This window comes from Mastigoproctus giganteus, chromosome 7 (genome assembly GCF_048544385.1).
Source record: "Mastigoproctus giganteus isolate SK-2022 chromosome 7, ASM4854438v1, whole genome shotgun sequence".
NCBI lineage: Eukaryota > Metazoa > Arthropoda > Arachnida > Uropygi > Thelyphonidae > Mastigoproctus > Mastigoproctus giganteus.
In genome coordinates this window covers 190,577,943-190,590,787 of record NC_143581.1, presented here as the reverse complement: position 1 = coordinate 190,590,787, position 12,845 = coordinate 190,577,943, and the positions used below count along the sequence as shown (strand labels likewise).

The 12,845-nt window shown below is 37.1% G+C and overlaps 1 protein-coding gene across 1 annotated transcript in view; it reads left to right on the top strand.

The window, feature by feature from the left end:
- The window catches only part of Nmdmc (NAD-dependent methylenetetrahydrofolate dehydrogenase), a 136,148-nt gene that overhangs the window by 67,260 nt on the left and 56,043 nt on the right, over positions 1–12,845 (top strand). The gene's annotated exons all lie outside the window — the stretch shown is intronic.

The window sequence follows — 12,845 nt, the reverse complement described above, 5'->3', positions numbered from 1 at the left end:
AAGTAGGTGCGTATTGTCAATTGAGCATGGAAAATTAAATTATCACTGTAATGATGGAAATAAAACCTATAAGAAACACTAGTAGTTCTGTTGATAGCTACTGAGTTTGTAGGAGATCCAGTTATAACTAGAATTAAAAATGTGCTGAAGTAAATTTTATAAGAAGAGATAGTTTTGTTTATTTTGATGGCATCATGTCACTTAATATCATATCTAGAAAGACAAAAGACTAGATCATTTATGCAAATTAGCAAGACCAAGGAGGTTCTTGTGGTACACTGAGAAAAATGTGGAAGTTCTCAAGTTCTTATAAACAAGATCTTGAAGAGTTTGATTAGGATATTTATTATAGTAATTACAGTCATGGCTAAATTATTATAGATTTAAAATATAAATTATTTTTTATGGTAAACAGTCCATTAAATGAAAGAAATAAGTGTTTACCTGCAAGTTTTTATTGTCAAAACATACTGTTTATTATATCATTTTATTATTTCATATTCACCATTAGAAAGACACAATATGGCCGTAGCAGCCTAAGTGTCGTTAAACTCAACAACATATTATATCATTATGAAATAACATCAACATAAGAAAATTCAGTCCTGTCTTTAGCTTTTAGCAGAGCCTCTGCCCTTTTTAGCATACCTTCAGCAATGTTATTTCATTGCATCATCATGGTGCTGTATCTTTATTAACATCTCTGTGAGGTTTCCAGTGCTTGTCATTTCTAATTTGTTTATCTTATTCTTTAAATACCCCAAATTCCTAATCCCTCAGTATGGTTTCGTAGCCATGAGAGGATTTTGATACCCTCAGTTTTTCAAAATATTCCTTTACTGCCTTAGCAGTGTGGCTTGGGACATTACCTTGTCGAAAAATTGTTCCACCATTTGGAAACCATATTTTAATTTGTGGCTTGAGATACTGTCCAGGACATCCAATTTTTTTTTTTTTTTTTTTTTCATTCATCATCATGCCTTGCACAATTTCAAAACAGCATGATCCTGCAAACAACATATAGCTCCACACAATTACTGACTTTTGTGTTTAACAGTGTATGCATAGCATAGTTTAACGGTGTATACTATGCATTCACTCTTGAGTTCTCCAGGTCATCTGAAAATACCACCTGTGTCAACAGAGAAAAAAAATGAAATATTATACTTGAGAAATATTTTAAAAGTTATCATAAATTCTAAAATTGAAGACAAATATGAAAAAAAGACCTGTTTTAAGATAATATACACACATACCTTGCTCAAGTCATCTGTTTCCAATTCGTGACAGTATGCCTGTTCAATTTTTTTTTTTGTCATATTTGTTGTCAGTTTGGGCTTTTTATGCAAATTATAGGGGCCCCGGGTGCCAAGCGATTGACTGAGCGACTTTTCCATTGGTGAATTCTGCGTTCTCTTTTACGTTCCTCTCGTTGAGAAATTCTTTTATTTAGTAGCTCTTTAATCAAAAGTATTGGTAGAGAGCAAGGAAGGAAAGTAACCTTTCTTTATTTTTCATATTTAATAGACTAACTCCTACTAATTTCGCTTGGTCACTCCAGGCACTGCTCCTGCCTCCCCGTGGCGGGGCCGGTAACCTTGGCAGAAAAGTTCATCTGCCAGGGGCTAAAAGGAGCCAAAATGGAACAAAATATGTTTCCTTCTTTACAACCGACAAGCAGTCGGCTAGACACAGAACAGGAACATGACTCTTCACAAGCAAAGAGGTTAAAAACCATTTCCTCTGCTACCGAGTTTCCTGCATTTTTAATAATGCATTCATTATCAGAACAGCCTCTTAGTAAGCTATCCCCCTTTCTTATCCAAAAACACTTGGAAAGTATTGCAGGGTCTCCCAAGATGGTTAAGAGATTGTAATCGGGGGACTTACTAGTAGAAACTGTCAACTGCAGGCATTCTGAAAAACTCCTGAAAGTGACAAACTTTGCAAAAATTCCAGTAAAGGTAACTGCCCATGCAACCCTAAATACATCTAAGGGTGTTATATCTAATTGGGACCTTTTGAATGTGACAGAAGAAGAAATTAAAGAAGAGCTAAATGAACAAAATGTAATTGCTGTCAAAAGAATCATGACTAAAAGGGACAATATACTCACACCCACCAGAAGTATCATTCTCACCTTTAACAGTCCAAATCTACCCTCAACAGTAAAAGCAGGATATCTACTCTGTCGCATTCGTCCTTATATTCCTAATCCGCTGAGATTCTACAAATGCCAAAAGTATGGCCATTCTCAGACGGCATGCAGAGGGAACTCAGCTTGTCCCAACTGTGGATCTTCTGATCACAGTCAAAACGACTGTTCGGCAAAAGAAATGACTTGTCCTAATTGCAAGGGTAACCATCCTGCTTACTCTAAAATATGTGAGAAGTGGAAAATGGAGAAAAAAATTGTAAAATATAAAGTCGAAAACAAAGTTACTTATCAGGAAGCAAGAAAATTAATTGCACCCAGTATATCTAACCGTAGCTATGCCAGTATTGCAAAAAAATATCAAACAATAGCCACGCAAACTGATGTTACTGTTCCATCCAACATATCAATCTCAGACTGGGCTCGAGCTGTTCTTTCTCAGCAACAGTCCAATATCCAGAAGCACTCAGATCAAGCAAGTAATACGCCTCTTACGATTCCAGCAAAATCTCCTCATTCGCCAATGATTGCTACTACACCAAATAATCCCAGTTCAACTTCAAAACAGAGTATTCAGGAAACATCAATGGATCAAGAATACCCATCTAAACAGGAAGATCCGATTCTTGAAATATTTGCAGAAGAAGAAGAAGATATGGACACAGGTCGCCCCACCTTTCCAAAAAGAAATAAACCAAAGCCAGAACGCCACAAGACAGCCACGTCAGGTACAGCTTCTTCTAAACTCAAATAATGCCTTATATTTTACAGTGGAATTGTAGAGGCTTTAGAGGCAACATTGATGACATTCAGTACTTAATTAGACGCTACTCTCCAGTGGGTTTCTGTCTGCAGGAAACCTATTTAACTGCTAAAATTTCTGTTTCTATAAAAAACTACTCAGTCTACCGAAGAGATCGGAATACATCTGACTCTGCTCGTGGTGGTGTAGCTATTTTGATTAACTCAAAGATCCCTGCTAGTCAAATCATTCTTCAAACCAAAATTGAAGCCGTTGCTGTGCATCTGATTGCTGAGATTGCATTTACGCTAGTCTCAGTCTATCTCCCACCAAACAATACCTACTCTTTCAAAGATATTGAAGAACTTTTAGTACAGCTACCCTCACCAGTCTGCTTGCTAGGGGATTTCAATGGCCACCACCCTTTATGGGGATCCTCTAAATTAGATAGACAGGGCCGACTGATTGAAACTCTACTAGATAAACAAAACCTTACCATTCTTAATACTGGTACACACACCCATATACAGTTACCTACTGGACAGACCTCTGCAATTGACCTCTCGATTTGTTCTCCGATACTGTTTCCAGTCATTCAGTGGTCCGCTATGGATGATCCAATGGGAAGTGACCATTTTCCAATTGTCTGTAACCTGCTCACTACACAACTACCATTAGACCAACCCTGCAGAAAATGGAAATTTTCTAAAGCCAAATGGGCCAAATTTCAATCAGCAATCATTCTGGACAAAGAAACTATTCAGCTACAACCTATAGATAAAGTAACCGATTATATCACATCCAGTCTTTTAGTTGCAGCAAAATACTCAATTCCATTATCAAACCCCCCAACCCGACGGCACTTCAACTACTGGTGGAACGAAGAGTGCACGAAAGCAAAGAAGGAAAAAAATAAAGCATTCAATTTATTCCGTCGATTTCCGACAACAGCTAATTTAATTAGCTACAAGAAGCTAAGGGCAAAAGCGCGGTTCATTCACAGGCAAGCCAAGAAAGATTCTTGGACTCGATTTGCATGTACTATCAACAGAAATACCGACTCCAGATTAATATGGAAGAAAATTAGACAGCTTTCTGGGAAGTTCCCAATCATCCCTTCCCCAATTCTTTCATACAATGGACAAGAACTCTCTGGTCCTCTAGATATAGCGAATGCCTTGGGTAAAACCTTTGCCGAAGTCTCTGCTGTATCAAATTACACTCCGAAATTCCAAAAAAGTAAGACCTCCACCGAACAGAGGCCCATTAACTTTAGAACCTCACTATCACTTCCGTATAATCAGCCCCTTGAATATTGTGAACTTTTACAAGCCATAAAAACAACGAGAAACAGTGCAGCTGGGCCAGATGGCATATATTATGTCATGCTGAAGCATCTCGATGAGCAAAACTTACAAATGCTGCTAGTTTTCTTTAACCCGATCTTCCTGGAAAATATTTATCCAACATCTTGGCACCATGCTACAGTTTTGCCCTTTTTGAAACCTGGAAAAGATCCTTCCAGTCCTAATAGTTACAGGCCAATCTCTCTGTCAAGTTGCCTTGGTAAAATTCTTGAAAAAATGATCCACAGTCGACTCAGCTAGATCATTGAAACTGAACAACTATTGAGTAATTGTCAACATGGCTTTCGAAAAAATAGGTCCTCTCTAGATCTGATGATCAAGGCCGAATCTGAAATTCGCAATGCCTTTGTGAAAAATGAACACCTTGTCATGGTCTCCATTGATATAGAAAAGGCATTCGATACTACCTGGCGGTATGGCATTCTCAGTGACCTACATAATTTTGGTCTACGAGGCAACCTGCCTATATTCATTAGGAACTTCCTCCAGATCCGCTCTTTCCAGGTTCGATACCAAAACTCCTTTTCTTGTACATTCTTGCAGGAAGAAGGAGTACCACAGGGGTCGGTTTTGAGCGCAACCCTATTTGCCCTTAGAATTGATTCCATTTCCAAAGACCTTCCAAATACTGTAGAAGCCTATCTTTATGCTGACGATCTCTCCATTTCTTGCCACTCTCAGAACATGACATCTATAGAACGGCAATTGCAAATGTCCCTCAATAAAATTCAAAAATGGGCTGAGTTCAATGGATATCGCCTTTCCCATCAGAAAACAGTTGCTATCCACTTTTGTAACCAACGCAAATTACATATAGACCCTGAACTCCGGATATCAAATTCCAGCATCCCGATTACCAACAATATTAGATTCTTGGGATTAATATTAGACAGCAAGTTAAATTTCCTTGAGCACATTAAAGTAATATGTACTACCTGTCTGAAAAAGCTGAACATGCTTAGAGCTCTATCTGCCCAGTCTTGGGGAGCAGATCGTACAACTTTGCTGCTCTTATATAGAGCACTGATTAGATCTCGGTTAGATTACGGTGCCCCAGTTTATGATTCTGCTCGAAAGAGTGTATTACGCTGGCTCGATCCTGTACAACACAATGCACTGAGGATTGCTCTTGGTGCTTATAGGACATCACCAACCTATAGTCTATATATTGAAGCCCATGAGCCCCCTCTTTACCTCCGCAGAAAAATGTTACTACTTAAATATGCAGTCAGAATACGAAACTGTTCTCCGCACCCCATCCAACCATATCTCTTTAATCCATCATTTCACAATCTCTATAGAAATAAACCAAATAAAATACGCCCAGCAGGCCTACGGCTCCTTGAAATAGCACAAAATTGGAATGTTACTTTCCAGAATAGGCAGCACAGAAAGAATTACTCTTGCCCACCATGGACCCCATTTCCTCAACCAGCCTGTGATAATTATTTTCTCCAATGGGAAAAGAATCATCTACCAACTCTGAATGTGCAGCAACTCCATGCTAGCCATATTCAAAACTGTTTTGACTGCTTACCAATATATACTGATGGTTCCAAATCTCATTCAACTGTTGGAGCAGCAGCAGTGTTTCCCTCTGCTATCATATCAGCCTCTCTTCCACCTGAGTACAGCAGCTTTTCAGCGGAATTATATGCAATTCAATTAGCTCTAGAAAATTTGACTCTTCATCCATCTGCAAAATATTTAATTTACACCGACTCTCTCAGCTCAATTAGAGCAATGCAGAATTTCTCTTATAAGGATCACCCTATACTAAATCAAATCAAGTATTTGCTGTTGAAAATCGAAGATCGCCAGCAACGAGTGAACTTTTGCTGGATTCCAGCACATTCAGGCATCAAAGGGAACGAGTTGGCTGATATTTCGACTAAAAATCCATCAACAGTAGACTTAACCTCTGCCTTTATTCCAGTTTCTGATTATAATATTATAATTCAAACAGCATTTCATGCACAATGGACAGAGCTATGGCATAAACAAACAAATAACAAACTGTTCCAGTTAAAACAGGACCCAAAATTTTGGCACTCATGCATTCAGACAGTTCGGCGAGAAGAAGTGGTACTCACGCGGATTAGAATAGGACATACTCATCTGACTCACCTCCATCTACTCACAGGCGATGATCCTCCTCTTTGTTCACAGTGCTCTGAGCATCTAACAGTCAAACATATTTTGATTGACTGTCCACATTATCAACAACATCGAACTTCAATATTTCATTCTCTGGCTAATTTCCGTAAACGGATAACATTAAATGATATCATTGGTGAAAATGCCAATATTAATGAACTTTTCTGTTATTTGAAACAAATAGGAATGTATAAGCGACTCTGATTAGTTTCTGGCATGAAATGAGATTGAACTGTCTTCACATTAAATATTTATTTTATCGTTTCAACATACCTATGAATAGGCGCAATATAGCCACAGCAGCTTGTGCGCCATTAAACACCCATACCACACACACGCAAATTATAGGCTTTCAGACCAGCTTCAATGAGCTGCCTGCTCACTGTTCAAGCACTATCTTTTACTCCAGCTTGTTCCCACACTTTGTCCTTTCAGCTTAGTGGATAACAGTGTTCAGTTTTTCAGTAGTAATTCAGTCAGTTTTCTATCAGCACATTCTGTAGAGAGCTTCTTCCTACCACAATGTCCAGCTCTTTTAGGAGTCAAAGTACCATTATTTTCAACTTTTTTCTTCAGTGTTGTTCACTGGAAAAAAAACCAGACACCTACTTGAAACGAAACATTCATTTTTCTTGTTGTTTGTTTATGTAATAAGTTACCATAATTTAATAGAACTTGTATATAGCCTTTTTTTCCCTTGGCCTTAAATCCTTAGCCTACTCATTTCAAATGTTTAGGTTAATTGAAATAAAAGTAGCACTGATTCAACAATTTTCACATAAAATATAAAACAAAAAAGTATACATCAAAGATATACCCACATAAAAGGTATTATTTTTTCATTTAACACTACACATTACAAACAACAGTACACTTTTTTCAAGTACAATGATTGAAACATATTTGCAACTGACGCTACAATAGTTGGCAGCCATTTTGACAAAAATATTCAATAGTTCTGCCTGTAATGTTATCTGGCATCATTATTCATGGGTAGCAGTAATCCCAGAATAACATACCAACTATGTGGCGCCCTCAGTTAGCGGAGAATGAAAAGACCTGGGGGTAATTGTGCATTCAGACAAAGTTCCCTGAGTAGTGCTGATGAGGTTTTGTCAACAATATACAGCAATTTTTTTGCCATCAAGGATTTATTTTCTTTCAGAATTTCACATAATATGTCTTTCTTAAAAAATGAGTTATTGTCTGAATTATAAACATATTTCATAGTATTGATGAATACTTAACTTAAATTCATTCATAATTTCCAAATTCTTTCAGAACTTCACCAACCTTCTACCCTAAATTTGTTTAATTTGAAATTTTAAGGAATGTATTCAAACACTTTCTTGTTGATGTTAGCCTGGTAGCACAAAATGTATAAACTGTAACATTCATCTCAACTGTTTGCTCCATTTTTTAACATGTTAAAATTTATCATTTCGTAAATATGTTCACATTTTAAATAGTGATTAAGTTTATATTTAAATAACACCTTTGTTTTTTTTAGATTTTGTGGTAAAATATGACAATACTTTGCAATAAAGTATTCTGTATGCATTCTGTGCATTCTGTATGCAATAAAGAGTTCTTCTAATAATATAATTTTTTTTTTTATGAAATCCCCAAACACGAAAGGTATCAAAACCTATAGTACTTAGTACCGTGCATGGGTTGAAGGAGAAGTATGGGGGGAGGGGGGGATGCCGGAAACTTTGCTCTAGAGACAAAGCATGGGTTTCACCACTTCAAGCCTCCAATAAGCAAAGTGGTGGTATTGCACCGGTTGATGAGTCATCTACCATAATTTATGTCATTATCTTGTAAAATTTACTGTGCTGAACACCTGTTCATGTCTTGAACTAATTGGACTTGAATTGCTGGACTAAGACATTTATCAACTGTAATGGTTCCCTCTCTTTTTTTTTTTTTTTTAAATATGTAAATTTTTTTGTATAATTATTTGTAACATTTTTTTTTTTTTTTTTTTTTTTTTTTGTATAATTGTAAAGTTATTTATATTTTTAATTCTGTACATATTTGTACATTTTGTATCTGTATAATTTGGTATATTCTGCATCTGTATATAACTCCATAAATTTTTTATGGGGCTTAGAGGGGAACAGGTATCCTGTGTGTTATCAGACACTCAGCCTAAAACACTGATGGATCCAATATCTCTCTATTACAGAAGATTTAGGAGAAGTCCGGTTGGCCTGCCTCCCTAAAATCCACTCATGCACACCTTCTCGATGGTAAGCCCTGTTACGTCACTTAGGTGGCAACGAACGTGTAGAGTGGTTCTCTTCAAGACGCCTGGTCAGCATGAAGAGGAAAAGACCAAACCCTCCAGCAATGAGAGCACAACAATACAAATGGCCCTCAGTCCCCAGCAGCTTTCACTCTCCCTCTTACGGCAGCGAGAGGATCAGAGTGGAAGCAGAGGGTGCTAAGAATCTCTGGGTACGACCAGGCTGCCATGCACGGAAATTGAACTTGGCCTGTTATAACGTACGATCACTCATCGGTGAAGACAGGATATTAGAGCTGGAAAAGGAATTAGAAAATGTGAATTGGAATATCATCGGTTTGGCTGAAACAAGAAGAAGAAATGAATCACTTATAAGTTTATCAAGTGGAAATCTGCTGTACACCAATGGAAACAGTGAAAGGAGTGAAGGTGGAGTTGGGTTTCTGGTCCATAAAGATTTTAAAAACAACATTTTGGAATTCAAAAGTACATCACCAAGGGTGTCAAGGCTAATATTCAAGATTTCTAAGAGGTACAAGCTAAAGATTATAATGATTTATGCACCAACATCGAGCCATGGTGATGAAGAGGTTGAAGAAATGTACACTGAAATTGAGAGTCTTCTAGATGAGCAGAAAACCCTCTACACTATTATTATGGGGGACTTCAATGCTAAGGTTGGAAAAAGGCAAAACAGTGCAGAAAGAGGAACTATAGGAAATTTTGGAATTGGTGAAAGAAATAAAAGAGGTGAAAGACTTGCGGAATTTGCAGAATCTCAAGGACTGTCAGTAATGAACACTTTTTTCAAGAAAAGGGTGAACAGAAAGTGGACATGGAAGAGTCCAAATGGATTAACAACTAATGAAATCGACTTCATCCTCACTAACAGAAGATATATTGTGAATGATGTTACCGTCCTGAATAAGGTAAATGTTGGAAGTGATCACAGAATGGTAAGATGTACACTTGATATAGATGTAGGAAAGGAAAGGAAAAAACTGACTCGAGCAAATAATACAAAGGTCTTTGAAATAACAGAGGAGGAGAAAAAGCAGTATGTACTGGAACTTAAGAACAAGTTTGAGCTTCTGCAGACTGCTCAGGACCAAGATATCGACGAGGAATATTACAACTTTCTGAAAGTGATAAAGCCCAAGAAACCTATAGGGAAACAGAAATCCAAAGAAGAAAAAATTAGTCAATAAACACTTGTCGTGATGAACCAAAGATGAAAAATGAAGAGCAAGAAAAACACTGACAGGGAGAAAATTGAGTATACTGAGTTATGCAAAGCCATTAGAAAGAGACTCAGAGAGGACATAAGAAGTTTTAACACAAGAAAAGTAGACCAAGCATTAAGGGAAAACAAAGGATTTAAATCAGCAGCCATGAGCAGTAATACAGAAAGACAAATGATACTGAAACTGAAGAATAGCGATGGTGTACTTATAAACAGCAGAGAAGGCATAATTCAAATAGCAGAAGACTACTATAGAGAATTATACAAGGAGCGAGGGAATGATACCAGCAGTGGGGAACATGGATTGCAAAGTAGCAACACATACGACATACCCAATATTCTTCCTGATGAGGTAGAACATGCATTGAAGAAAATGAAGAATTGGAAAGCCCCAGGGGAAGATGAAGTTACTGTAGAGTTGTTAAAATTGGGAGGAAGAGACATAACACTAAAACTGGCAAGGCTCTTCACAAAGTGCATTAGAAAAGGTGTGATGCCTAAGCAGTGGAATAATGCAATCATAGTTTTGCTGCATAAGAAAGGAGATAAATCAGAAATTAGAAATTATAGACCAATTAGCTTGTTATCCCATATCTACAAGTTGTTCACAAGGGTCATTACTAACAGATTAGAAAGAATACTTGATGAGAATCAACCGAAAGAGCAAGCTGGCTTTAGGACAGGATTCTCAACTATGGATCACCTTCACGTAATATCACAGCTAATGGAGAAAGCAAATGAATATAAAACACCATTATGCCTGGCGTTTGTGGATTATGAAAAGGCGTTTGACTCCATACAGCATAAGGCAATGTTGCGGGCACTGGAAAGACAAGGCATAGATACTCCATATATTATGATTTTGAAGAAAATATATGAGAGTGCTACATCCTTTATTAGACTAGACAAAGACAGTAGCAAATTTAAAATCGAGAAAGGAGTTCGACAAGGAGACACAATATCTCCGAAGCTGTTTACTGCTGCCGTTGAGGAAGCTTTCAGAAAATTAGACTGGTCGCAGAAAGGAGTCAATGTGAACGGAGAGTACCTAAACCATTTACGATTTGCAGATGACATTGTGGTCATAAGCCACGATCCCAAAGAATTAGAGGAAAATCTTAATCAGTTATGCACAGTTAGTAAGGATTTTGGACTAAAGATGAATATGGCTAAAACAAAAGTAATGATGAACAAGTATGCCACGGAAAAGGAAATAATTATTGAAGGAGCAGTAATTGAAAAGGTGGAGTCATATACTTATCTGGGACAAGTTATTAGCTGTAATAATGATAAATGGCTGGAAGTCAAGAGAAGAATAAATTTTGGATGGATAGCATTCAGGAAATATAGTCACATACTGAAGAGCAATATCCCAGTTTGTCTGAAACGTAAAATAATGAATCAATGTATACTCCCCACCATGACTTATGGAAGTGAAACTTGGGCACTCACCAAAAGAATGGAAGAGAAGCTAAGAACTACACAGCGAAGAATGGAACGAATTATATTGGGAATCAGACTGTTAGATAAGAAGAGAAACACATGGATTAGGCAGCAAACTCAAGTAAAGGACATTCTTATCAAAACTAAAGAACTAAAATGGTCTTGGGCAGGACACATAGCTCGAAGACATGATGACAGATGGACTAAGAAAATAACAGAATGGTACCCAAGAGGAGCTAGAAGAAAACCTGGAAGACAAAGGCGGAGATGGATAGATGAAATTCATGAGTTTTTGAGTAGTAAATGGATGGCCAGTGCTCAAAACAGAAGGAACTGGAAAGTTGCTGGAGAGGCCTTCATCCTGCAGTGGATTGAAAATGGCTGATGATGATGATGATGATGATGAAATGTTTTATATAATTAATTTTGTATAACTATTTGTTTAAAAATGTATAATTTTCTGTCTAATTTCTTTTCTTGCAAACAGTTGAGTGTTTAACTATTTCAGGTTATCTACCTCTAATTGGTTCCCTATTTTTAATGAAAGTCTAACTCTAAACAAAACTTTCCTCAATTTGAATTCCTAACTTAACCTGAATGGTTTCCTTCATTTTTACTTTGTTTTTATACCTACAGGTATGTCCTCTATCACCACAGCAAAACGCAGTGGATTGAACTGACGTACCATTCATCAGACATATTTATTTATTATATTACCATCAGCGATTAGGAAATGATTATCCTGTTGTATAAGGCAATGGTTTGGCCATATCTTGAATACTGCATTCATTTCAGGTGTGGAAACCTAAATTTAGGAAGAATGTGGATCTGTTGGAATGGGTGCAAAGAAGAGTAGTAAGCTTAGTGAGGTTCATAAATGGGTACTCTTACCAAGAAAAACCAGTTCTGCAAATTGCAGTATCTGGAAACCAGGCACCTGCAACGAGTTCTGATTGAGGGTGTTTAAGACTATGAATAGATTGAGTAAGCTAAATGCTGATGGCATTCTTCCTCTTGATCAGGCACCATTTCATTTGGTATAAATTTAAATCGAAGAAGGATGGTTACAGGGTTGATGTGTAAAAATTTACTTTCAGCTAGTGGATAATTGATTGTTGGAACAAACTTCCATCTGCTTTTGTGTAAATGGATAATATGAATAAACTTAATGAATAAGGAAGGATTTTTTTTTTTTTTTTTTATGTGAACCCCAAACACGAGAGGTATTAGAACCTATAGTACTTAGTACCGTGCTTGGATTGGAGGTTGAGAAGACGAAAGAAGATATCTGTTGACATTGGACTTGAACTTCTGTAGATTGTAATTTTCAGGAAATATGTATGAAGGAAGGTTGCTCCAGAAAATGGCAGTTGAATAAGTAAATGAGGAAGATGAAAAGTTGGTTCTGTGGATTTGAAGTTGGACAATAAATGGATGTTGGCTGGTGGCGGCACGTGTTCGGACTGTTTTGAAAGAGAGAGAGTGGG